This window comes from Leuresthes tenuis, unplaced genomic scaffold (genome assembly GCF_036924035.1).
Source record: "Leuresthes tenuis unplaced genomic scaffold, fLeuTen1.0.hap1 SCAF_12, whole genome shotgun sequence".
NCBI lineage: Eukaryota > Metazoa > Chordata > Actinopteri > Atheriniformes > Atherinopsidae > Leuresthes > Leuresthes tenuis.
This window is the reverse complement of record NW_027325366.1, coordinates 61,720-88,874: the sequence shown is the minus strand read 5'-3', so window position 1 is coordinate 88,874 and position 27,155 is coordinate 61,720. Positions and strand designations below refer to the sequence as shown.

General features: G+C 44.5%; 9 non-coding genes across 9 annotated transcripts; all 9 read left to right on the top strand.

The window, feature by feature from the left end:
• The first annotated feature begins 1,779 nt into the window (after positions 1-1,779).
• On the top strand, positions 1,780-1,862 carry trnal-aag (transfer RNA leucine (anticodon AAG)). The gene has a single exon. It is a non-coding gene; the product is annotated as a tRNA-Leu (tRNA).
• Positions 1,863-3,974: 2,112 nt separating this feature from the next.
• On the top strand, positions 3,975-4,057 carry trnal-aag (transfer RNA leucine (anticodon AAG)). The gene has a single exon. It is a non-coding gene; the product is annotated as a tRNA-Leu (tRNA).
• Positions 4,058-7,148: 3,091 nt separating this feature from the next.
• On the top strand, positions 7,149-7,231 carry trnal-aag (transfer RNA leucine (anticodon AAG)). The gene has a single exon. It is a non-coding gene; the product is annotated as a tRNA-Leu (tRNA).
• Positions 7,232-9,449: 2,218 nt separating this feature from the next.
• Positions 9,450-9,532, top strand: trnal-aag (transfer RNA leucine (anticodon AAG)). The gene has a single exon. It is a non-coding gene; the product is annotated as a tRNA-Leu (tRNA).
• Positions 9,533-12,623: 3,091 nt separating this feature from the next.
• On the top strand, positions 12,624-12,706 carry trnal-aag (transfer RNA leucine (anticodon AAG)). The gene has a single exon. It is a non-coding gene; the product is annotated as a tRNA-Leu (tRNA).
• A 2,691-nt stretch (positions 12,707-15,397) lies between these two features.
• Positions 15,398-15,480, top strand: trnal-aag (transfer RNA leucine (anticodon AAG)). Its single transcript has one exon. It is a non-coding gene; the product is annotated as a tRNA-Leu (tRNA).
• A 3,099-nt stretch (positions 15,481-18,579) lies between these two features.
• trnal-aag (transfer RNA leucine (anticodon AAG)) lies at positions 18,580-18,662 on the top strand. Its single transcript has one exon. It is a non-coding gene; the product is annotated as a tRNA-Leu (tRNA).
• Positions 18,663-21,353: 2,691 nt separating this feature from the next.
• trnal-aag (transfer RNA leucine (anticodon AAG)) lies at positions 21,354-21,436 on the top strand. Its single transcript has one exon. It is a non-coding gene; the product is annotated as a tRNA-Leu (tRNA).
• A 3,099-nt stretch (positions 21,437-24,535) lies between these two features.
• trnal-aag (transfer RNA leucine (anticodon AAG)) lies at positions 24,536-24,618 on the top strand. The gene has a single exon. It is a non-coding gene; the product is annotated as a tRNA-Leu (tRNA).
• The last annotated feature ends 2,537 nt before the right edge of the window (positions 24,619-27,155 follow it).

Sequence of the window (27,155 nt, the reverse complement as noted above, 5' to 3'; positions counted from 1 at the left end):
GTACCGTATCATAGGACAACAGGACAGGGGTTTTGACCGAAGCAAACTGGATTCATATCAGGCTATTTGAAGGGGGGCTATTCACATTTAGGCCTAAGATGGGTGAGAATATCAAAACAGTATTCTAAGTACCACATCAGACTATAATGGTGATAACACACCTATTGAAATTTCAACTTCTGCAGTCTCAGCTATTATGTAAGTAATGGGTGAGAATGCTCAGGAATTTGGAGGTGAGATGGGCATCATCATGCCTCTTGAAATTTCAACTTCTGGAGGCTGATCAGCTATTATGTAAGTAATGGGTGAGAATGCTTAGGAATTTGGAGGTGAGATGGGCATCATCATGCCTCTTGAAATTTCAAATTCTGGAGGCTCATCAGCTATTATGTAAGCAGAGGTGAGAATGCTGATCATTGATGACAGTGCTACTCTTCCTGCTCTTGACGGGCGCATTGTTTTCTTCTCCATTTTACTCGTTGTGGAGTTGTTAGCGGTAACCTTCCCGTAGCAGCGACACCTCTGTGACTGAAAAGACTGCAACGACTGTCGCATTGACTCCAGCCACAATATATGGTCGGGACGACCGCGTGAAGTCATCAACACCGCTCGCTCGAGCCATCACGGCAACGACGCTTGGCCTTTAAAGTGCTGCGTTAAGACTGCAGTTTCCCTTGGAGGCGGGGTTCAAATTCCACTTCTGACAATACAAACTTCTCCAACAGAATGATTTTCACAGGCAAGGCAACCCAAGTTCCCTCCTTGCTTGGCTATGCTACGTTGTATTGCTAAACTGGCACTGTATCGTCTAGTTTAAAGATTATTTCGGCCGTTTTACATCTGAAGAGTTCTTGCTTCCAAATGCTTTTTGATAAAGCTTATAGTTAGGGATGGCTCAGGTAATCCTGAAACATCCCATGTTGCCCAAGCTGCTATAGGCTTAGACTGCTGGGGGACCTCATCTGTCACACCTTTCCTCACTTTGCTCTCTTTTTCCCCCTTTTTAATTTCTCAATTTATTTTATGTACACGTGACATTATTGTGGTTATTAAACAACTTAAACAACAGCCAAGACACATGAACAGCACGTAGACCCACATAGTCACTCGAATGATCCCTGGGCCCGCCGACACTCCTCCCCCCCTGGAGGCGTGGGTTCAAATCCCACTTCTGACAAAGCAACCTTCTCCAAGAGAGTTGTTTTCAATGGCAAGGCAACCAAACTTCACTCCTTGCTTGGCTATGCTATGTTGTATTGCTATTCTGGCACTGTGTCGTCCAGTTTAAACATTGTTGCAGCCGTTTTACATCTGAAGAGTTCTTGCTTCCAAATGCTATGCCTACTATTTGTTTGCCTCAGGAGTCCTCTTAAACAACAGCCAATACACTTGAACAGCACGTAGACCCACATAGTCACTCGAAAATCCCTGGGCCCGCCGACACTCCTCCCCCCCTGGAGGCGTGGGTTCAAATCCCACTTCTGACAAAGCAACCTTCTCCAAGAGAATGATTTTCAATGGCAAGGCAACCAAACTTCACTCCTTGCTTGGCTATGCTATGTTGTATTGCTATTCTGGCACTGTGTCGTCCAGTTTAAAGATTGTTGCAGCCGTTTTACATCTGAAGAGTTCTTGCTTCCAAATGCTATGCCTACTATTTGTTTGCCTCAGGAGTCCTCTTAAACAACAGCCAATACACTTGAACACCATGCAGATCCACATATTCACTCGAATGATCCCTGGTCCCGCCGACACTATTGTGCAAGAATTCCTTTTATGGTCAGGATGGCCGAGCGGTCTAAGGCGCTGCGTTAAGGTCGCAGTCTCCCCTGGAGGCGTGGGTTCAAATCCCACTTCTGACATTTCACACTTCTCCTGGAGAATGGTTTTCACTGGCAAGGCAAACCACATTTATTCCATGTGTGGCTAGCGCTATATCATCTAGTTTACAGCAACATTCTTTGTGCCGTCATGTTACTCTGATGTCTTAGGACCGCTCTGAATCGCAGGGAAGGGGCTTGGTGCATGAGAATCCTTTGTCCACAACTCAAGTTATTGTTACATATTAACATTTTGGCATGTACTCAACACCACCGTAAAACCTCCTGTTTTTCTGTCATTTTTGTGGAAAAATCGTCTGAAAACAAAACACTGGTCGTGACAAAAGACCTCGACAGATCATCCCTGGTATGCAAAGTCATTGTTGGCTTTGGACAAGACAAGAATGAAACAACCGGTTTTCTGTTGTTGGACAAGGTACTTGGAAGTGAGCTTCATGGAAGAGTGGTATGAAGGAGATGTTAGGGGGAAGATAGTCCCTGCAGGCCAGGCTTCTCGTGGTGGCAATACATTTGGTGCCAAGTGAAATGCTTCCAAAGTGCTTTGATAATAAGCAAACAAGTGTAAGATAGTTGAATATGAGATGACAGCATGTATTGAAGGCTGGTGGGATATACTTGGTGGGAGGCATGCGATAAAAGTCCTAGCTCTCCCCGTCGGGGAATCGAACCCCGATCTTCCGCGTGACAGGCGGAGATACTGACCATTATACTAACGAGGAATTTCGATAGCACAGATACAGTCGTCATTTGAAAAGACTACAGTAGCCAAGGAGCGAAATAAGAGTTTTGTGTCCCATTTGAGGTGCCTTTTAAAGGAATGTTTTGAATCACGCAAAGCAATTGAGAAGAAACTAGGCATGATCTGCAGCATGCAAGTGGTGAAAAGGGCTCAACAAGAATCTCATTGTACAGGAATGTGTTTCTAACATGCACTGTATATATGACAATAAACGCTTGAATCTTGAATCTTGGTGGCAACACCCAGAAATTCTGCCTTGTGGTAGATGTAGGACACTCCGCATCATCAAAACAATAAAAAGTAGAATGTTTGCTCCAGAAGAAGCTCGACTTTTTTTTTCCCTTTGCAGTGTTGATAGGTTGTAAATAGATTCTACTTTGGACCCTTATGCAGATTTTTCAAACCCCCGGTACCGTATCATAGGACAACAGGACAGGGGTTTTGACCGAAGCAAACTGGATTCATATCAGGCTATTTGAAGGGGGGCTATTCACATTTAGGCCTAAGATGGGTGAGAATATCAAAACAGTATTCTAAGTACCACATCAGACTATAATGGTGATAACACACCTATTGAAATTTCAACTTCTGCAGTCTCAGCTATTATGTAAGTAATAGGTGAGAATGCTCAGGAATTTGGAGGTGAGATGGGCATCATCATGCCTATTGAAATTTCAACTTCTGGAGGCTGATCAGCTATTATGTAAGTAGAGGTGAGAATGCTTAGGAATTTGGAGGTGAGATGGGCATCATCATGCCTCTTGAAATTCCAAATTCTGGAGGCTCATCAGCTATTATGTAAGCAGAGGTGAGAATGCTGATCATTGATGACAGTGCTACTCTTCCTGCTCTTCTTTTCTTCTCCATTTTCCTCGTTGTGGAGTTGTTAGCGGTAACCTTCCCGTAGCAGCGACACCTCTGTGACTGAAAAGACTGCAACGACTGTCGCATTGACTCCAGCCACAATATATGGTCGGGACGACCGCGTGAAGTCATCAACACCGCTCGCTCGAGCCATCACGGCAACGACGCTTGGCCTTTAAAGTGCTGCGTTAAGACCGCAGTTTCCCTTGGAGGCGGGGTTTAATTTCCACTTCTGACAAAGCAACCTTCTCCAAGACAATGGTTTTCACTGGCAAGGCAACCCAACTTCACTCCTTGCTTGGCTATGCTATGTTGTATTGCTATTCTGGCACTGTGTCGTCCAGTTTAAAGATTGTTGCAGCCGTTTTACATCTGAAGAGTTCTTGCTTCCAAATGCTATGCCTACTATTTGTTTGCCTCAGGAGTCCTCTTAAACAACAGCCAATGCACTTGAACAGCACGTAGACCCACATAGTCACTCGAATGATCCTTGGGCCCGCCGACACTATTGTGCAAGAATACCTTTTATGGTCAGGATGGCCGAGCGGTCTAAGGCGCTGCGTTAAGGTCGCAGTCTCCCCTGGAGGCGAGGGTTCAAATCCCACTTCTGACATTTCACACTTCTCCTGGAGAATGGTTTTCACTGGCAAGGCAGACCACATTTACTCCATGCGTGGCTAGCGCTATATCATCTAGTTTACAGCAACATTCTTTGTGCCGTCATGTTACTCTGATGTCTTAGGACCGCTCTGAATCGCAGGGAAGGGGCTTGGTGCATGAGAATCCTTTGTCCACAACTCAAGTTATTGTTATATATTAACATTTTGGCATGTACTCAACACCACCGTAAAACCTCCTGTTTTTCTGTCATTTTTGTGGAAAAATCGTCTGAAAACAAAACACTGGTCGTGACAAAAGACCTCGACAGATCGTCCCTGGTATGCAAAGTCATTGTTGGCTTTGGACAAGACAAGAATGAAACCACAGGATTTCTGTTGTTGGACAAAGTACTTGGAAGTGAGCTTTATGGAAGAGTGGTATGAAGGAGAGGTTAGGGGGAAGTCCTTGTTGGCTTTGGACAAGACAAGAATGAAACAACCGGTTTTCTGTTGTTGGACAAGGTACTTGGAAGTGAGCTTCATGGAAGAGTGGTATGAAGGAGAGGTTAGGGGGAAGATAGTCCCTGCAGGCCAGGCTTCTCGTGGTGGCAATACATTTGGTGCCAAGTGAAATGCCTTCCAAAGTGCTTTGATAAAAGCAAACAAGTGTAAGATAGTTGAATATGAGATGACAGCATGTATTGAAGGCTGGTGTAAGAGCTGCTGGTCTTGAGTGATTTGTAAGGGAGGTGATTGTTTGCAAGAGGGAACTTGGCTGATGGTGGGTGAATTAGATTATACTTGGTGGGAGGCATGCGATAAAAGTCCTAGCTCTCCCCGTCTGGGAATCGAACCCCGATCTTCCGCGTGACAGGCGGAGATACTGACCATTATACTAACGAGGAATTTCGATAGCACAGATACAGTCGTCATTTGAAAAGACTACAGTAGCCAAGGAGCGAAATAAGAGTTTTGTGTCCCATTTGAGGTGCCTTTTAAAGGAATGTTTTGAATCACGCAAAGCAATTGAGAAGAAACTAGGCATGATCTGCAGCATGCAAGTGGTGAAAAGGGCTCAACAAGAATCTCATTGTACAGGAATGTGTTTCTAACATGCACTGTATAAATGACAATAAACGCTTGAATCTTGGTGGCAACACCCAGAAATTCTGCCTTGTGGTAGATGTAGGACACTCCGCATCATCAAAACAATAAAAAGTAGAATGTTTGCTTCAGAAGAAGCTAGACTTTTTTTTTCCCTTTGCAGTGTTGATAGGTTGTAAATAGATTCTACTTTGGACCCTTATGCAGATTTTTCAAACCCCCGGTACCGTATCATAGGACAACAGGACAGGGCTTTTGACCGAAGCAAACTGGATTCATATCAGGCTATTTGAAGGGGGGCTATTCACATTTAGGCCTAAGATGGGTGAGAATATCAAAACAGTATTCTAAGTACCACATCAGACTATAATGGTGATAACACACCTATTGAAATTTCAACTTCTGCAGTCTCAGCTATTATGTAAGTAATAGGTGAGAATGCTCAGGAATTTGGAGGTGAGATGGGCATCATCATGCCTATTGAAATTTCAACTTCTGGAGGCTGATCAGCTATTATGTAAGTAGAGGTGAGAATGCTTAGGAATTTGGAGGTGAGATGGGCATCATCATGCCTCTTGAAATTCCAAATTCTGGAGGCTCATCAGCTATTATGTAAGCAGAGGTGAGAATGCTGATCATTGATGACAGTGCTACTCTTCCTGCTCTTGATGGGCGCATTGTTTTCTTCTCCATTTTACTCGTTGTGGAGTTGTTAGCGGTAACCTTCCCGTAGCAGCGACACCTCTGTGACTGAAAAGACTGCAACGACTGTCGCATTGACTCCAGCCACAATATATGGTCGGGAAGACCGCGTGAAGTCATCAACACCGCTCGCTCGAGCCATCACGGCAACGACGCTTGGCCTTTAAAGTGCTGCGTTAAGACCGCAGTTTCCCTTGGAGGCGGGGTTCAAATTCCACTTCTGACAATACAAACTTCTCCAACAGAATGATTTTCACAGGCAAGGCAACCCAAGTTCCCTCCTTGCTTGGCTATGCTACTTTGTATTGCTAAACTGGCACTGTATCGTCTAGTTTAAAGATTATTTCGGCCGTTTTACATCTGAAGAGTTCTTGCTTACAAATGCTTTTTGATAAAGCTTATAGTTAGGGATGGCTCAGGTAATCCTGAAACATCCCATGTTGCCCAAGCTGCTATAGGCTTAGACTGCTGGGGGACCTCATCTGTCACACCTTTCCTCACTTTGCTCTCTTTTTCCCCCTTTTTAATTTCTCAAATTATTTTATGTACACGTGACATTATTGTGGTTATTAAACAACTTAAACAACAGCCAAGACACATGAACAGCACGTAGACCCACATAGTCACTCGAATGATCCCTGGGCCCGCCGACACTCCTCCCCCCCTGGAGGCGTGGGTTCAAATCCCACTTCTGACAAAGCAACCTTCTCCAAGAGAATGATTTTCAATGGCAAGGCAACCAAACTTCACTCCTTGCTTGGCTATGCTATGTTGTATTGCTATTCTGGCACTGTGTCGTCCAGTTTAAAGATTGTTGCAGCCGTTTTACATCTGAAGAGTTCTTGCTTCCAAATGCTATGCCTACTATTTGTTTGCCTCAGGAGTCCTCTTAAACAACAGCCAATACACTTGAACAGCACGTAGACCCACATAGTCACTCGAAAATCCCTGGGCCCGCCGACACTCCTCCCCCCCTGGAGGCGTGGGTTCAAATCCCACTTCTGACAAAGCAACCTTCTCCAAGAGAATGATTTTCAATGGCAAGGCAACCAAACTTCACTCCTTGCTTGGCTATGCTATGTTGTATTGCTATTCTGGCACTGTGTCGTCCAGTTTAAAGATTGTTGCAGCCGTTTTACATCTGAAGAGTTCTTGCTTCCAAATGCTATGCCTACTATTTGTTTGCCTCAGGAGTCCTCTTAAACAACAGCCAATACACTTGAACACCATGCAGATCCACATATTCACTCGAATGATCCCTGGTCCCGCCGACACTATTGTGCAAGAATTCCTTTTATGGTCAGGATGGCCGAGCGGTCTAAGGTGCTGTGTTAAGGTCGCAGTCTCCCCTGGAGGCGTGGGTTCAAATCCCACTTCTGACATTTCACACTTCTCCTGGAGAATGGTTTTCACTGGCAAGGCAAACCACATTTATTCCATGTGTGGCTAGCGCTATATCATCTAGTTTACAGCAACATTCTTTGTGCCGTCATGTTACTCTGATGTCTTAGGACCGCTCTGAATCGCAGGGAAGGGGCTTGGTGCATGAGAATCCTTTGTCCACAACTCAAGTTATTGTTACATATTAACATTTTGGCATGTACTCAACACCACCGTAAAACCTCCTGTTTTTCTGTCATTTTTGTGGAAAAATCGTCTGAAAACAAAACACTGGTCGTGACAAAAGACCTCGACAGATCATCCCTGGTATGCAAAGTCATTGTTGGCTTTGGACAAGACAAGAATGAAACCACAGGATTTCTGTTGTTGGACAAAGTACTTGGAAGTGAGCTTTATGGAAGAGTGGTATGAAGGAGAGGTTAGGGGGAAGTCCTTGTTGGCTTTGGACAAGACAAGAATGAAACAACCGGTTTTCTGTTGTTGGACAAGGTACTTGGAAGTGAGCTTCATGGAAGAGTGGTATGAAGGAGATGTTAGGGGGAAGATAGTCCCTGCAGGCCAGGCTTCTCGTGGTGGCAATACATTTGGTGCCAAGTGAAATGCTTCCAAAGTGCTTTGATAAAAGCAAACAAGTGTAAGATAGTTGAATATGAGATGACAGCATGTATTGAAGGCTGGTGGGATATACTTGGTGGGAGGCATGCGATAAAAGTCCTAGCTCTCCCCGTCGGGGAATCGAACCCCGATCTTCCGCGTGACAGGCGGAGATACTGACCATTATACTAACGAGGAATTTCGATAGCACAGATACAGTCGTCATTTGAAAAGACTACAGTAGCCAAGGAGCGAAATAAGAGTTTTGTGTCCCATTTGAGGTGCCTTTTAAAGGAATGTTTTGAATCACGCAAAGCAATTGAGAAGAAACTAGGCATGATCTGCAGCATGCAAGTGGTGAAAAGGGCTCAACAAGAATCTCATTGTACAGGAATGTGTTTCTAACATGCACTGTATAAATGACAATAAACGCTTGAATCTTGGTGGCAACACCCAGAAATTCTGCCTTGTGGTAGATGTAGGACACTCCGCATCATCAAAACAATAAAAAGTAGAATGTTTGCTCCAGAAGAAGCTAGAGTTTTTTTTTCCCTTTGCAGTGTTGATAGGTTGTAAATAGATTCTACTTTGGACCCTTATGCAGATTTTTCAAACCCCCGGTACCGTATCATAGGACAACAGGACAGGGGTTTTGACCGAAGCAAACTGGATTCATATCAGGCTATTTGAAGGGGGGCTATTCACATTTAGGCCTAAGATGGGTGAGAATATCAAAACAGTATTCTAAGTACCACATCAGACTATAATGGTGATAACACACCTATTGAAATTTCAACTTCTGCAGTCTCAGCTATTATGTAAGTAATAGGTGAGAATGCTCAGGAATTTGGAGGTGAGATGGGCATCATCATGCCTATTGAAATTTCAACTTCTGGAGGCTGATCAGCTATTATGTAAGTAGAGGTGAGAATGCTTAGGAATTTGGAGGTGAGATGGGCATCATCATGCCTCTTGAAATTCCAAATTCTGGAGGCTCATCAGCTATTATGTAAGCAGAGGTGAGAATGCTGATCATTGATGACAGTGCTACTCTTCCTGCTCTTCTTTTCTTCTCCATTTTCCTCGTTGTGGAGTTGTTAGCGGTAACCTTCCCGTAGCAGCGACACCTCTGTGACTGAAAAGACTGCAACGACTGTCGCATTGACTCCAGCCACAATATATGGTCGGGACGACCGCGTGAAGTCATCAACACCGCTCGCTCGAGCCATCACGGCAACGACGCTTGGCCTTTAAAGTGCTGCGTTAAGACCGCAGTTTCCCTTGGAGGCGGGGTTTAATTTCCACTTCTGACAAAGCAACCTTCTCCAAGACAATGGTTTTCACTGGCAAGGCAACCCAACTTCACTCCTTGCTTGGCTATGCTATGTTGTATTGCTATTCTGGCACTGTGTCGTCCAGTTTAAAGATTGTTGCAGCCGTTTTACATCTGAAGAGTTCTTGCTTCCAAATGCTATGCCTACTATTTGTTTGCCTCAGGAGTCCTCTTAAACAACAGCCAATGCACTTGAACAGCACGTAGACCCACATAGTCACTCGAATGATCCTTGGGCCCGCCGACACTATTGTGCAAGAATACCTTTTATGGTCAGGATGGCCGAGCGGTCTAAGGCGCTGCGTTAAGGTCGCAGTCTCCCCTGGAGGCGAGGGTTCAAATCCCACTTCTGACATTTCACACTTCTCCTGGAGAATGGTTTTCACTGGCAAGGCAGACCACATTTACTCCATGCGTGGCTAGCGCTATATCATCTAGTTTACAGCAACATTCTTTGTGCCGTCATGTTACTCTGATGTCTTAGGACCGCTCTGAATCGCAGGGAAGGGGCTTGGTGCATGAGAATCCTTTGTCCACAACTCAAGTTATTGTTATATATTAACATTTTGGCATGTACTCAACACCACCGTAAAACCTCCTGTTTTTCTGTCATTTTTGTGGAAAAATCGTCTGAAAACAAAACACTGGTCGTGACAAAAGACCTCGACAGATCGTCCCTGGTATGCAAAGTCATTGTTGGCTTTGGACAAGACAAGAATGAAACCACAGGATTTCTGTTGTTGGACAAAGTACTTGGAAGTGAGCTTTATGGAAGAGTGGTATGAAGGAGAGGTTAGGGGGAAGTCCTTGTTGGCTTTGGACAAGACAAGAATGAAACAACCGGTTTTCTGTTGTTGGACAAGGTACTTGGAAGTGAGCTTCATGGAAGAGTGGTATGAAGGAGAGGTTAGGGGGAAGATAGTCCCTGCAGGCCAGGCTTCTCGTGGTGGCAATACATTTGGTGCCAAGTGAAATGCCTTCCAAAGTGCTTTGATAAAAGCAAACAAGTGTAAGATAGTTGAATATGAGATGACAGCATGTATTGAAGGCTGGTGTAAGAGCTGCTGGTCTTGAGTGATTTGTAAGGGAGGTGATTGTTTGCAAGAGGGAACTTGGCTGATGGTGGGTGAATTAGATTATACTTGGTGGGAGGCATGCGATAAAAGTCCTAGCTCTCCCCGTCTGGGAATCGAACCCCGATCTTCCGCGTGACAGGCGGAGATACTGACCATTATACTAACGAGGAATTTCGATAGCACAGATACAGTCGTCATTTGAAAAGACTACAGTAGCCAAGGAGCGAAATAAGAGTTTTGTGTCCCATTTGAGGTGCCTTTTAAAGGAATGTTTTGAATCACGCAAAGCAATTGAGAAGAAACTAGGCATGATCTGCAGCATGCAAGTGGTGAAAAGGGCTCAACAAGAATCTCATTGTACAGGAATGTGTTTCTAACATGCACTGTATAAATGACAATAAACGCTTGAATCTTGGTGGCAACACCCAGAAATTCTGCCTTGTGGTAGATGTAGGACACTCCGCATCATCAAAACAATAAAAAGTAGAATGTTTGCTTCAGAAGAAGCTAGACTTTTTTTTTCCCTTTGCAGTGTTGATAGGTTGTAAATAGATTCTACTTTGGACCCTTATGCAGATTTTTCAAACCCCCGGTACCGTATCATAGGACAACAGGACAGGGCTTTTGACCGAAGCAAACTGGATTCATATCAGGCTATTTGAAGGGGGGCTATTCACATTTAGGCCTAAGATGGGTGAGAATATCAAAACAGTATTCTAAGTACCACATCAGACTATAATGGTGATAACACACCTATTGAAATTTCAACTTCTGCAGTCTCAGCTATTATGTAAGTAATAGGTGAGAATGCTCAGGAATTTGGAGGTGAGATGGGCATCATCATGCCTATTGAAATTTCAACTTCTGGAGGCTGATCAGCTATTATGTAAGTAGAGGTGAGAATGCTTAGGAATTTGGAGGTGAGATGGGCATCATCATGCCTCTTGAAATTCCAAATTCTGGAGGCTCATCAGCTATTATGTAAGCAGAGGTGAGAATGCTGATCATTGATGACAGTGCTACTCTTCCTGCTCTTGATGGGCGCATTGTTTTCTTCTCCATTTTACTCGTTGTGGAGTTGTTAGCGGTAACCTTCCCGTAGCAGCGACACCTCTGTGACTGAAAAGACTGCAACGACTGTCGCATTGACTCCAGCCACAATATATGGTCGGGAAGACCGCGTGAAGTCATCAACACCGCTCGCTCGAGCCATCACGGCAACGACGCTTGGCCTTTAAAGTGCTGCGTTAAGACCGCAGTTTCCCTTGGAGGCGGGGTTCAAATTCCACTTCTGACAATACAAACTTCTCCAACAGAATGATTTTCACAGGCAAGGCAACCCAAGTTCCCTCCTTGCTTGGCTATGCTACTTTGTATTGCTAAACTGGCACTGTATCGTCTAGTTTAAAGATTATTTCGGCCGTTTTACATCTGAAGAGTTCTTGCTTACAAATGCTTTTTGATAAAGCTTATAGTTAGGGATGGCTCAGGTAATCCTGAAACATCCCATGTTGCCCAAGCTGCTATAGGCTTAGACTGCTGGGGGACCTCATCTGTCACACCTTTCCTCACTTTGCTCTCTTTTTCCCCCTTTTTAATTTCTCAAATTATTTTATGTACACGTGACATTATTGTGGTTATTAAACAACTTAAACAACAGCCAAGACACATGAACAGCACGTAGACCCACATAGTCACTCGAATGATCCCTGGGCCCGCCGACACTCCTCCCCCCCTGGAGGCGTGGGTTCAAATCCCACTTCTGACAAAGCAACCTTCTCCAAGAGAATGATTTTCAATGGCAAGGCAACCAAACTTCACTCCTTGCTTGGCTATGCTATGTTGTATTGCTATTCTGGCACTGTGTCGTCCAGTTTAAAGATTGTTGCAGCCGTTTTACATCTGAAGAGTTCTTGCTTCCAAATGCTATGCCTACTATTTGTTTGCCTCAGGAGTCCTCTTAAACAACAGCCAATACACTTGAACAGCACGTAGACCCACATAGTCACTCGAAAATCCCTGGGCCCGCCGACACTCCTCCCCCCCTGGAGGCGTGGGTTCAAATCCCACTTCTGACAAAGCAACCTTCTCCAAGAGAATGATTTTCAATGGCAAGGCAACCAAACTTCACTCCTTGCTTGGCTATGCTATATTGTATTGCTATTCTGGCACTGTGTCGTCCAGTTTAAAGATTGTTGCAGCCGTTTTACATCTGAAGAGTTCTTGCTTCCAAATGCTATGCCTACTATTTGTTTGCCTCAGGAGTCCTCTTAAACAACAGCCAATACACTTGAACACCATGCAGATCCACATATTCACTCGAATGATCCCTGGTCCCGCCGACACTATTGTGCAAGAATTCCTTTTATGGTCAGGATGGCCGAGCGGTCTAAGGTGCTGTGTTAAGGTCGCAGTCTCCCCTGGAGGCGTGGGTTCAAATCCCACTTCTGACATTTCACACTTCTCCTGGAGAATGGTTTTCACTGGCAAGGCAAACCACATTTATTCCATGTGTGGCTAGCGCTATATCATCTAGTTTACAGCAACATTCTTTGTGCCGTCATGTTACTCTGATGTCTTAGGACCGCTCTGAATCGCAGGGAAGGGGCTTGGTGCATGAGAATCCTTTGTCCACAACTCAAGTTATTGTTACATATTAACATTTTGGCATGTACTCAACACCACCGTAAAACCTCCTGTTTTTCTGTCATTTTTGTGGAAAAATCGTCTGAAAACAAAACACTGGTCGTGACAAAAGACCTCGACAGATCATCCCTGGTATGCAAAGTCATTGTTGGCTTTGGACAAGACAAGAATGAAACCACAGGATTTCTGTTGTTGGACAAAGTACTTGGAAGTGAGCTTTATGGAAGAGTGGTATGAAGGAGAGGTTAGGGGGAAGTCCTTGTTGGCTTTGGACAAGACAAGAATGAAACAACCGGTTTTCTGTTGTTGGACAAGGTACTTGGAAGTGAGCTTCATGGAAGAGTGGTATGAAGGAGATGTTAGGGGGAAGATAGTCCCTGCAGGCCAGGCTTCTCGTGGTGGCAATACATTTGGTGCCAAGTGAAATGCTTCCAAAGTGCTTTGATAAAAGCAAACAAGTGTAAGATAGTTGAATATGAGATGACAGCATGTATTGAAGGCTGGTGGGATATACTTGGTGGGAGGCATGCGATAAAAGTCCTAGCTCTCCCCGTCGGGGAATCGAACCCCGATCTTCCGCGTGACAGGCGGAGATACTGACCATTATACTAACGAGGAATTTCGATAGCACAGATACAGTCGTCATTTGAAAAGACTACAGTAGCCAAGGAGCGAAATAAGAGTTTTGTGTCCCATTTGAGGTGCCTTTTAAAGGAATGTTTTGAATCACGCAAAGCAATTGAGAAGAAACTAGGCATGATCTGCAGCATGCAAGTGGTGAAAAGGGCTCAACAAGAATCTCATTGTACAGGAATGTGTTTCTAACATGCACTGTATAAATGACAATAAACGCTTGAATCTTGGTGGCAACACCCAGAAATTCTGCCTTGTGGTAGATGTAGGACACTCCGCATCATCAAAACAATAAAAAGTAGAATGTTTGCTCCAGAAGAAGCTAGACTTTTTTTTTCCCTTTGCAGTGTTGATAGGTTGTAAATAGATTCTACTTTGGACCCTTATGCAGATTTTTCAAACCCCCGGTACCGTATCATAGGACAACAGGACAGGGCTTTTGACCGAAGCAAACTGGATTCATATCAGGCTATTTGAAGGGGGGCTATTCACATTTAGGCCTAAGATGGGTGAGAATATCAAAACAGTATTCTAAGTACCACATCAGACTATAATGGTGATAACACACCTATTGAAATTTCAACTTCTGCAGTCTCAGCTATTATGTAAGTAATAGGTGAGAATGCTCAGGAATTTGGAGGTGAGATGGGCATCATCATGCCTATTGAAATTTCAACTTCTGGAGGCTGATCAGCTATTATGTAAGTAGAGGTGAGAATGCTTAGGAATTTGGAGGTGAGATGGGCATCATCATGCCTCTTGAAATTCCTCGTTGTGGAGGCTCATCAGCTATTATGTAAGCAGAGGTGAGAATGCTGATCATTGATGACAGTGCTACTCTTCCTGCTCTTCTTTTCTTCTCCATTTTCCTCGTTGTGGAGTTGTTAGCGGTAACCTTCCCGTAGCAGCGACACCTCTGTGACTGAAAAGACTGCAACGACTGTCGCATTGACTCCAGCCACAATATATGGTCGGGACGACCGCGTGAAGTCATCAACACCGCTCGCTCGAGCCATCACGGCAACGACGCTTGGCCTTTAAAGTGCTGCGTTAAGACCGCAGTTTCCCTTGGAGGCGGGGTTTAATTTCCACTTCTGACAATACAAACTTCTCCAACAGAATGATTTTCACAGGCAAGGCAACCCAAGTTCCCTCCTTGCTTGGCTATGCTACGTTGTATTGCTAAACTGGCACTGTATCGTCTAGTTTAAAGATTATTTCGGCCGTTTTACATCTGAAGAGTTCTTGCTTCCAAATGCTTTTTGATAAAGCTTATAGTTAGGGATGGCTCAGGTAATCCTGAAACATCCCATGTTGCCCAAGCTGCTATAGGCTTAGACTGCTGGGGGACCTCATCTGTCACACCTTTCCTCACTTTGCTCTCTTTTTCCCCCTTTTTAATTTCTCAATTTATTTTATGTACACGTGACATTATTGTGGTTATTAAACAACTTAAACAACAGCCAAGACACATGAACAGCACGTAGACCCACATAGTCACTCGAATGATCCCTGGGCCCGCCGACACTCCCCCCCCCCCCTGGAGGCGTGGGTTCAAATCCCACTTCTGACAAAGCAACCTTCTCCAAGACAATGGTTTTCACTGGCAAGGCAACCCAACTTCACTCCTTGCTTGGCTATGCTATGTTGTATTGCTATTCTGGCACTGTGTCGTCCAGTTTAAAGATTGTTGCAGCCGTTTTACATCTGAAGAGTTCTTGCTTCCAAATGCTATGCCTACTATATGTTTGCCTCAGGAGTCCTCTTAAACAACAGCCAATGCACTTGAACAGCACGTAGACCCACATAGTCACTCGAATGATCCTTGGGCCCGCCGACACTATTGTGCAAGAATACCTTTTATGGTCAGGATGGCCGAGCGGTCTAAGGCGCTGCGTTAAGGTCGCAGTCTCCCCTGGAGGCGAGGGTTCAAATCCCACTTCTGACATTTCACACTTCTCCTGGAGAATGGTTTTCACTGGCAAGGCAGACCACATTTACTCCATGCGTGGCTAGCGCTATATCATCTAGTTTACAGCAACATTCTTTGTGCCGTCATGTTACTCTGATGTCTTAGGACCGCTCTGAATCGCAGGGAAGGGGCTTGGTGCATGAGAATCCTTTGTCCACAACTCAAGTTATTGTTATATATTAACATTTTGGCATGTACTCAACACCACCGTAAAACCTCCTGTTTTTCTGTCATTTTTGTGGAAAAATCGTCTGAAAACAAAACACTGGTCGTGACAAAAGACCTCGACAGATCGTCCCTGGTATGCAAAGTCATTGTTGGCTTTGGACAAGACAAGAATGAAACCACAGGATTTCTGTTGTTGGACAAAGTACTTGGAAGTGAGCTTTATGGAAGAGTGGTATGAAGGAGAGGTTAGGGGGAAGTCCTTGTTGGCTTTGGACAAGACAAGAATGAAAAAACCGGTTTTCTGTTGTTGGACAAGGTACTTGGAAGTGAGCTTTATGGAAGAGTGGTATGAAGGAGAGGTTAGGGGGAAGATAGTCCCTGCAGGCCAGGCTTCTCGTGGTGGCAATACATTTGGTGCCAAGTGAAATGCCTTCCAAAGTGCTTTGATAAAAGCAAACAAGTGTAAGATAGTTGAATATGAGATGACAGCATGTACTGAAGGCTGGTGTAAGAGCTGCTGGTCTTGAGTGATTTGTAAGGGAGGTGACTGTTTGCAAGAGGGAACTTGGCTGATGGTGGGTGAATTAGATTATACTTGGTGGGAGGCATGCGATAAAAGTCCTAGCTCTCCCCGTCGGGGAATCGAACCCCGATCTTCCGCGTGACAGGCGGAGATACTGACCATTATACTAACGAGGAATTTCGATAGCACAGATACAGTCGTCATTTGAAAAGACTACAGTAGCCAAGGAGCGAAATAAGAGTTTTGTGTCCCATTTGAGGTGCCTTTTAAAGGAATGTTTTGAATCACGCAAAGCAATTGAGAAGAAACTAGGCATGATCTGCAGCATGCAAGTGGTGAAAAGGGCTCAACAAGAATCTCATTGTACAGGAATGTGTTTCTAACATGCACTGTATAAATGACAATAAACGCTTGAATCTTGAATCTTGGTGGCAACACCCAGAAATTCTGCCTTGTGGTAGATGTAGGACACTCCGCATCATCAAAACAATAAAAAGTAGAATGTTTGCTCCAGAAGAAGCTAGACTTTTTTTTTCCCTTTGCAGTGTTGATAAGTTGTAAATAGATTCTACTTTGGACCCTTATGCAGATTTTTCAAACCCCCGGTACCGTATCATAGGACAACAGGACAGGGGTTTTGACCGAAGCAAACTGGATTCATATCAGGCTATTTGAAGGGGGGCTATTCACATTTAGGCCTAAGATGGGTGAGAATATCAAAACAGTATTCTAAGTACCACATCAGACTATAATGGTGATAACACACCTATTGAAATTTCAACTTCTGCAGTCTCAGCTATTATGTAAGTAATGGGTGAGAATGCTCAGGAATTTGGAGGTGAGATGGGCATCATCATGCCTCTTGAAATTTCAACTTCTGGAGGCTGATCAGCTATTATGTAAGTAATGGGTGAGAATGCTTAGGAATTTGGAGGTGAGATGGGCATCATCATGCCTCTTGAAATTTCAAATTCTGGAGGCTCATCAGCTATTATGTAAGCAGAGGTGAGAATGCTGATCATTGATGACAGTGCTACTCTTCCTGCTCTTGACGGGCGCATTGTTTTCTTCTCCATTTTACTCGTTGTGGAGTTGTTAGCGGTAACCTTCCCGTAGCAGCGACACCTCTGTGACTGAAAAGACTGCAACGACTGTCGCATTGACTCCAGCCACAATATATGGTCGGGACGACCGCGTGAAGTCATCAACACCGCTCGCTCGAGCCATCACGGCAACGACGCTTGGCCTTTAAAGTGCTGCGTTAAGACTGCAGTTTCCCTTGGAGGCGGGGTTCAAATTCCACTTCTGACAATACAAACTTCTCCAACAGAATGATTTTCACAGGCAAGGCAACCCAAGTTCCCTCCTTGCTTGGCTATGCTACGTTGTATTGCTAAACTGGCACTGTATCGTCTAGTTTAAAGATTATTTCGGCCGTTTTACATCTGAAGAGTTCTTGCTTCCAAATGCTTTTTGATAAAGCTTATAGTTAGGGATGGCTCAGGTAATCCTGAAACATCCCATGTTGCCCAAGCTGCTATAGGCTTAGACTGCTGGGGGACCTCATCTGTCACACCTTTCCTCACTTTGCTCTCTTTTTCCCCCTTTTTAATTTCTCAATTTATTTTATGTACACGTGACATTATTGTGGTTATTAAACAACTTAAACAACAGCCAAGACACATGAACAGCACGTAGACCCACATAGTCACTCGAATGATCCCTGGGCCCGCCGACACTCCTCCCCCCCTGGAGGCGTGGGTTCAAATCCCACTTCTGACAAAGCAACCTTCTCCAAGAGAGTTGTTTTCAATGGCAAGGCAACCAAACTTCACTCCTTGCTTGGCTATGCTATGTTGTATTGCTATTCTGGCACTGTGTCGTCCAGTTTAAACATTGTTGCAGCCGTTTTACATCTGAAGAGTTCTTGCTTCCAAATGCTATGCCTACTATTTGTTTGCCTCAGGAGTCCTCTTAAACAACAGCCAATACACTTGAACAGCACGTAGACCCACATAGTCACTCGAAAATCCCTGGGCCCGCCGACACTCCTCCCCCCCTGGAGGCGTGGGTTCAAATCCCACTTCTGACAAAGCAACCTTCTCCAAGAGAATGATTTTCAATGGCAAGGCAACCAAACTTCACTCCTTGCTTGGCTATGCTATGTTGTATTGCTATTCTGGCACTGTGTCGTCCAGTTTAAAGATTGTTGCAGCCGTTTTACATCTGAAGAGTTCTTGCTTCCAAATGCTATGCCTACTATTTGTTTGCCTCAGGAGTCCTCTTAAACAACAGCCAATACACTTGAACACCATGCAGATCCACATATTCACTCGAATGATCCCTGGTCCCGCCGACACTATTGTGCAAGAATTCCTTTTATGGTCAGGATGGCCGAGCGGTCTAAGGCGCTGCGTTAAGGTCGCAGTCTCCCCTGGAGGCGTGGGTTCAAATCCCACTTCTGACATTTCACACTTCTCCTGGAGAATGGTTTTCACTGGCAAGGCAAACCACATTTATTCCATGTGTGGCTAGCGCTATATCATCTAGTTTACAGCAACATTCTTTGTGCCGTCATGTTACTCTGATGTCTTAGGACCGCTCTGAATCGCAGGGAAGGGGCTTGGTGCATGAGAATCCTTTGTCCACAACTCAAGTTATTGTTACATATTAACATTTTGGCATGTACTCAACACCACCGTAAAACCTCCTGTTTTTCTGTCATTTTTGTGGAAAAATCGTCTGAAAACAAAACACTGGTCGTGACAAAAGACCTCGACAGATCATCCCTGGTATGCAAAGTCATTGTTGGCTTTGGACAAGACAAGAATGAAACCACAGGATTTCTGTTGTTGGACAAAGTACTTGGAAGTGAGCTTTATGGAAGAGTGGTATGAAGGAGAGGTTAGGGGGAAGTCCTTGTTGGCTTTGGACAAGACAAGAATGAAACAACCGGTTTTCTGTTGTTGGACAAGGTACTTGGAAGTGAGCTTCATGGAAGAGTGGTATGAAGGAGATGTTAGGGGGAAGATAGTCCCTGCAGGCCAGGCTTCTCGTGGTGGCAATACATTTGGTGCCAAGTGAAATGCTTCCAAAGTGCTTTGATAAAAGCAAACAAGTGTAAGATAGTTGAATATGAGATGACAGCATGTATTGAAGGCTGGTGGGATATACTTGGTGGGAGGCATGCGATAAAAGTCCTAGCTCTCCCCGTCGGGGAATCGAACCCCGATCTTCCGCGTGACAGGCGGAGATACTGACCATTATACTAACGAGGAATTTCGATAGCACAGATACAGTCGTCATTTGAAAAGACTACAGTAGCCAAGGAGCGAAATAAGAGTTTTGTGTCCCATTTGAGGTGCCTTTTAAAGGAATGTTTTGAATCACGCAAAGCAATTGAGAAGAAACTAGGCATGATCTGCAGCATGCAAGTGGTGAAAAGGGCTCAACAAGAATCTCATTGTACAGGAATGTGTTTCTAACATGCACTGTATAAATGACAATAAACGCTTGAATCTTGGTGGCAACACCCAGAAATTCTGCCTTGTGGTAGATGTAGGACACTCCGCATCATCAAAACAATAAAAAGTAGAATGTTTGCTCCAGAAGAAGCTAGACTTTTTTTTTCCCTTTGCAGTGTTGATAGGTTGTAAATAGATTCTACTTTGGACCCTTATGCAGATTTTTCAAACCCCCGGTACCGTATCATAGGACAACAGGACAGGGCTTTTGACCGAAGCAAACTGGATTCATATCAGGCTATTTGAAGGGGGGCTATTCACATTTAGGCCTAAGATGGGTGAGAATATCAAAACAGTATTCTAAGTACCACATCAGACTATAATGGTGATAACACACCTATTGAAATTTCAACTTCTGCAGTCTCAGCTATTATGTAAGTAATAGGTGAGAATGCTCAGGAATTTGGAGGTGAGATGGGCATCATCATGCCTATTGAAATTTCAACTTCTGGAGGCTGATCAGCTATTATGTAAGTAGAGGTGAGAATGCTTAGGAATTTGGAGGTGAGATGGGCATCATCATGCCTCTTGAAATTCCTCGTTGTGGAGGCTCATCAGCTATTATGTAAGCAGAGGTGAGAATGCTGATCATTGATGACAGTGCTACTCTTCCTGCTCTTCTTTTCTTCTCCATTTTCCTCGTTGTGGAGTTGTTAGCGGTAACCTTCCCGTAGCAGCGACACCTCTGTGACTGAAAAGACTGCAACGACTGTCGCATTGACTCCAGCCACAATATATGGTCGGGACGACCGCGTGAAGTCATCAACACCGCTCGCTCGAGCCATCACGGCAACGACGCTTGGCCTTTAAAGTGCTGCGTTAAGACCGCAGTTTCCCTTGGAGGCGGGGTTTAATTTCCACTTCTGACAATACAAACTTCTCCAACAGAATGATTTTCACAGGCAAGGCAACCCAAGTTCCCTCCTTGCTTGGCTATGCTACGTTGTATTGCTAAACTGGCACTGTATCGTCTAGTTTAAAGATTATTTCGGCCGTTTTACATCTGAAGAGTTCTTGCTTCCAAATGCTTTTTGATAAAGCTTATAGTTAGGGATGGCTCAGGTAATCCTGAAACATCCCATGTTGCCCAAGCTGCTATAGGCTTAGACTGCTGGGGGACCTCATCTGTCACACCTTTCCTCACTTTGCTCTCTTTTTCCCCCTTTTTAATTTCTCAATTTATTTTATGTACACGTGACATTATTGTGGTTATTAAACAACTTAAACAACAGCCAAGACACATGAACAGCACGTAGACCCACATAGTCACTCGAATGATCCCTGGGCCCGCCGACACTCCCCCCCCCCCCTGGAGGCGTGGGTTCAAATCCCACTTCTGACAAAGCAACCTTCTCCAAGACAATGGTTTTCACTGGCAAGGCAACCCAACTTCACTCCTTGCTTGGCTATGCTATGTTGTATTGCTATTCTGGCACTGTGTCGTCCAGTTTAAAGATTGTTGCAGCCGTTTTACATCTGAAGAGTTCTTGCTTCCAAATGCTATGCCTACTATTTGTTTGCCTCAGGAGTCCTCTTAAACAACAGCCAATGCACTTGAACAGCACGTAGACCCACATAGTCACTCGAATGATCCTTGGGCCCGCCGACACTATTGTGCAAGAATACCTTTTATGGTCAGGATGGCCGAGCGGTCTAAGGCGCTGCGTTAAGGTCGCAGTCTCCCCTGGAGGCGAGGGTTCAAATCCCACTTCTGACATTTCACACTTCTCCTGGAGAATGGTTTTCACTGGCAAGGCAGACCACATTTACTCCATGCGTGGCTAGCGCTATATCATCTAGTTTACAGCAACATTCTTTGTGCCGTCATGTTACTCTGATGTCTTAGGACCGCTCTGAATCGCAGGGAAGGGGCTTGGTGCATGAGAATCCTTTGTCCACAACTCAAGTTATTGTTATATATTAACATTTTGGCATGTACTCAACACCACCGTAAAACCTCCTGTTTTTCTGTCATTTTTGTGGAAAAATCGTCTGAAAACAAAACACTGGTCGTGACAAAAGACCTCGACAGATCGTCCCTGGTATGCAAAGTCATTGTTGGCTTTGGACAAGACAAGAATGAAACCACAGGATTTCTGTTGTTGGACAAAGTACTTGGAAGTGAGCTTTATGGAAGAGTGGTATGAAGGAGAGGTTAGGGGGAAGTCCTTGTTGGCTTTGGACAAGACAAGAATGAAAAAACCGGTTTTCTGTTGTTGGACAAGGTACTTGGAAGTGAGCTTTATGGAAGAGTGGTATGAAGGAGAGGTTAGGGGGAAGATAGTCCCTGCAGGCCAGGCTTCTCGTGGTGGCAATACATTTGGTGCCAAGTGAAATGCCTTCCAAAGTGCTTTGATAAAAGCAAACAAGTGTAAGATAGTTGAATATGAGATGACAGCATGTACTGAAGGCTGGTGTAAGAGCTGCTGGTCTTGAGTGATTTGTAAGGGAGGTGACTGTTTGCAAGAGGGAACTTGGCTGATGGTGGGTGAATTAGATTATACTTGGTGGGAGGCATGCGATAAAAGTCCTAGCTCTCCCCGTCGGGGAATCGAACCCCGATCTTCCGCGTGACAGGCGGAGATACTGACCATTATACTAACGAGGAATTTCGATAGCACAGATACAGTCGTCATTTGAAAAGACTACAGTAGCCAAGGAGCGAAATAAGAGTTTTGTGTCCCATTTGAGGTGCCTTTTAAAGGAATGTTTTGAATCACGCAAAGCAATTGAGAAGAAACTAGGCATGATCTGCAGCATGCAAGTGGTGAAAAGGGCTCAACAAGAATCTCATTGTACAGGAATGTGTTTCTAACATGCACTGTATAAATGACAATAAACGCTTGAATCTTGAATCTTGGTGGCAACACCCAGAAATTCTGCCTTGTGGTAGATGTAGGACACTCCGCATCATCAAAACAATAAAAAGTAGAATGTTTGCTCCAGAAGAAGCTAGACTTTTTTTTTCCCTTTGCAGTGTTGATAAGTTGTAAATAGATTCTACTTTGGACCCTTATGCAGATTTTTCAAACCCCCGGTACCGTATCATAGGACAACAGGACAGGGGTTTTGACCGAAGCAAACTGGATTCATATCAGGCTATTTGAAGGGGGGCTATTCACATTTAGGCCTAAGATGGGTGAGAATATCAAAACAGTATTCTAAGTACCACATCAGACTATAATGGTGATAACACACCTATTGAAATTTCAACTTCTGCAGTCTCAGCTATTATGTAAGTAATGGGTGAGAATGCTCAGGAATTTGGAGGTGAGATGGGCATCATCATGCCTCTTGAAATTTCAACTTCTGGAGGCTGATCAGCTATTATGTAAGTAATGGGTGAGAATGCTTAGGAATTTGGAGGTGAGATGGGCATCATCATGCCTCTTGAAATTTCAAATTCTGGAGGCTCATCAGCTATTATGTAAGCAGAGGTGAGAATGCTGATCATTGATGACAGTGCTACTCTTCCTGCTCTTGACGGGCGCATTGTTTTCTTCTCCATTTTACTCGTTGTGGAGTTGTTAGCGGTAACCTTCCCGTAGCAGCGACACCTCTGTGACTGAAAAGACTGCAACGACTGTCGCATTGACTCCAGCCACAATATATGGTCGGGACGACCGCGTGAAGTCATCAACACCGCTCGCTCGAGCCATCACGGCAACGACGCTTGGCCTTTAAAGTGCTGCGTTAAGACTGCAGTTTCCCTTGGAGGCGGGGTTCAAATTCCACTTCTGACAATACAAACTTCTCCAACAGAATGATTTTCACAGGCAAGGCAACCCAAGTTCCCTCCTTGCTTGGCTATGCTACGTTGTATTGCTAAACTGGCACTGTATCGTCTAGTTTAAAGATTATTTCGGCCGTTTTACATCTGAAGAGTTCTTGCTTCCAAATGCTTTTTGATAAAGCTTATAGTTAGGGATGGCTCAGGTAATCCTGAAACATCCCATGTTGCCCAAGCTGCTATAGGCTTAGACTGCTGGGGGACCTCATCTGTCACACCTTTCCTCACTTTGCTCTCTTTTTCCCCCTTTTTAATTTCTCAATTTATTTTATGTACACGTGACATTATTGTGGTTATTAAACAACTTAAACAACAGCCAAGACACATGAACAGCACGTAGACCCACATAGTCACTCGAATGATCCCTGGGCCCGCCGACACTCCTCCCCCCCTGGAGGCGTGGGTTCAAATCCCACTTCTGACAAAGCAACCTTCTCCAAGAGAGTTGTTTTCAATGGCAAGGCAACCAAACTTCACTCCTTGCTTGGCTATGCTATGTTGTATTGCTATTCTGGCACTGTGTCGTCCAGTTTAAACATTGTTGCAGCCGTTTTACATCTGAAGAGTTCTTGCTTCCAAATGCTATGCCTACTATTTGTTTGCCTCAGGAGTCCTCTTAAACAACAGCCAATACACTTGAACAGCACGTAGACCCACATAGTCACTCGAAAATCCCTGGGCCCGCCGACACTCCTCCCCCCCTGGAGGCGTGGGTTCAAATCCCACTTCTGACAAAGCAACCTTCTCCAAGAGAATGATTTTCAATGGCAAGGCAACCAAACTTCACTCCTTGCTTGGCTATGCTATGTTGTATTGCTATTCTGGCACTGTGTCGTCCAGTTTAAAGATTGTTGCAGCCGTTTTACATCTGAAGAGTTCTTGCTTCCAAATGCTATGCCTACTATTTGTTTGCCTCAGGAGTCCTCTTAAACAACAGCCAATACACTTGAACACCATGCAGATCCACATATTCACTCGAATGATCCCTGGTCCCGCCGACACTATTGTGCAAGAATTCCTTTTATGGTCAGGATGGCCGAGCGGTCTAAGGCGCTGCGTTAAGGTCGCAGTCTCCCCTGGAGGCGTGGGTTCAAATCCCACTTCTGACATTTCACACTTCTCCTGGAGAATGGTTTTCACTGGCAAGGCAAACCACATTTATTCCATGTGTGGCTAGCGCTATATCATCTAGTTTACAGCAACATTCTTTGTGCCGTCATGTTACTCTGATGTCTTAGGACCGCTCTGAATCGCAGGGAAGGGGCTTGGTGCATGAGAATCCTTTGTCCACAACTCAAGTTATTGTTACATATTAACATTTTGGCATGTACTCAACACCACCGTAAAACCTCCTGTTTTTCTGTCATTTTTGTGGAAAAATCGTCTGAAAACAAAACACTGGTCGTGACAAAAGACCTCGACAGATCATCCCTGGTATGCAAAGTCATTGTTGGCTTTGGACAAGACAAGAATGAAACCACAGGATTTCTGTTGTTGGACAAAGTACTTGGAAGTGAGCTTTATGGAAGAGTGGTATGAAGGAGAGGTTAGGGGGAAGTCCTTGTTGGCTTTGGACAAGACAAGAATGAAACAACCGGTTTTCTGTTGTTGGACAAGGTACTTGGAAGTGAGCTTCATGGAAGAGTGGTATGAAGGAGATGTTAGGGGGAAGATAGTCCCTGCAGGCCAGGCTTCTCGTGGTGGCAATACATTTGGTGCCAAGTGAAATGCTTCCAAAGTGCTTTGATAATAAGCAAACAAGTGTAAGATAGTTGAATATGAGATGACAGCATGTATTGAAGGCTGGTGGGATATACTTGGTGGGAGGCATGCGATAAAAGTCCTAGCTCTCCCCGTCGGGGAATCGAACCCCGATCTTCCGCGTGACAGGCGGAGATACTGACCATTATACTAACGAGGAATTTCGATAGCACAGATACAGTCGTCATTTGAAAAGACTACAGTAGCCAAGGAGCGAAATAAGAGTTTTGTGTCCCATTTGAGGTGCCTTTTAAAGGAATGTTTTGAATCACGCAAAGCAATTGAGAAGAAACTAGGCATGATCTGCAGCATGCAAGTGGTGAAAAGGGCTCAACAAGAATCTCATTGTACAGGAATGTGTTTCTAACATGCACTGTATATATGACAATAAACGCTTGAATCTTGAATCTTGGTGGCAACACCCAGAAATTCTGCCTTGTGGTAGATGTAGGACACTCCGCATCATCAAAACAATAAAAAGTAGAATGTTTGCTCCAGAAGAAGCTCGACTTTTTTTTTCCCTTTGCAGTGTTGATAGGTTGTAAATAGATTCTACTTTGGACCCTTATGCAGATTTTTCAAACCCCCGGTACCGTATCATAGGACAACAGGACAGGGGTTTTGACCGAAGCAAACTGGATTCATATCAGGCTATTTGAAGGGGGGCTATTCACATTTAGGCCTAAGATGGGTGAGAATATCAAAACAGTATTCTAAGTACCACATCAGACTATAATGGTGATAACACACCTATTGAAATTTCAACTTCTGCAGTCTCAGCTATTATGTAAGTAATAGGTGAGAATGCTCAGGAATTTGGAGGTGAGATGGGCATCATCATGCCTATTGAAATTTCAACTTCTGGAGGCTGATCAGCTATTATGTAAGTAGAGGTGAGAATGCTTAGGAATTTGGAGGTGAGATGGGCATCATCATGCCTCTTGAAATTCCAAATTCTGGAGGCTCATCAGCTATTATGTAAGCAGAGGTGAGAATGCTGATCATTGATGACAGTGCTACTCTTCCTGCTCTTCTTTTCTTCTCCATTTTCCTCGTTGTGGAGTTGTTAGCGGTAACCTTCCCGTAGCAGCGACACCTCTGTGACTGAAAAGACTGCAACGACTGTCGCATTGACTCCAGCCACAATATATGGTCGGGACGACCGCGTGAAGTCATCAACACCGCTCGCTCGAGCCATCACGGCAACGACGCTTGGCCTTTAAAGTGCTGCGTTAAGACCGCAGTTTCCCTTGGAGGCGGGGTTTAATTTCCACTTCTGACAATACAAACTTCTCCAACAGAATGATTTTCACAGGCAAGGCAACCCAAGTTCCCTCCTTGCTTGGCTATGCTACGTTGTATTGCTAAACTGGCACTGTATCGTCTAGTTTAAAGATTATTTCGGCCGTTTTACATCTGAAGAGTTCTTGCTTCCAAATGCTTTTTGATAAAGCTTATAGTTAGGGATGGCTCAGGTAATCCTGAAACATCCCATGTTGCCCAAGCTGCTATAGGCTTAGACTGCTGGGGGACCTCATCTGTCACACCTTTCCTCACTTTGCTCTCTTTTTCCCCCTTTTTAATTTCTCAATTTATTTTATGTACACGAGACATTATTGTGGTTATTAAACAACTTAAACAACAGCCAAGACACATGAACAGCACGTAGACCCACATAGTCACTCGAATGATCCCTGGGCCCGCCGACACTCCTCCCCCCCTGGAGGCGTGGGTTCAAATCCCACTTCTGACAAAGCAACCTTCTCCAAGAGAGTTGTTTTCAATGGCAAGGCAACCAAACTTCACTCCTTGCTTGGCTATGCTATGTTGTATTGCTATTCTGGCACTGTGTCGTCCAGTTTAAACATTGTTGCAGCCGTTTTAC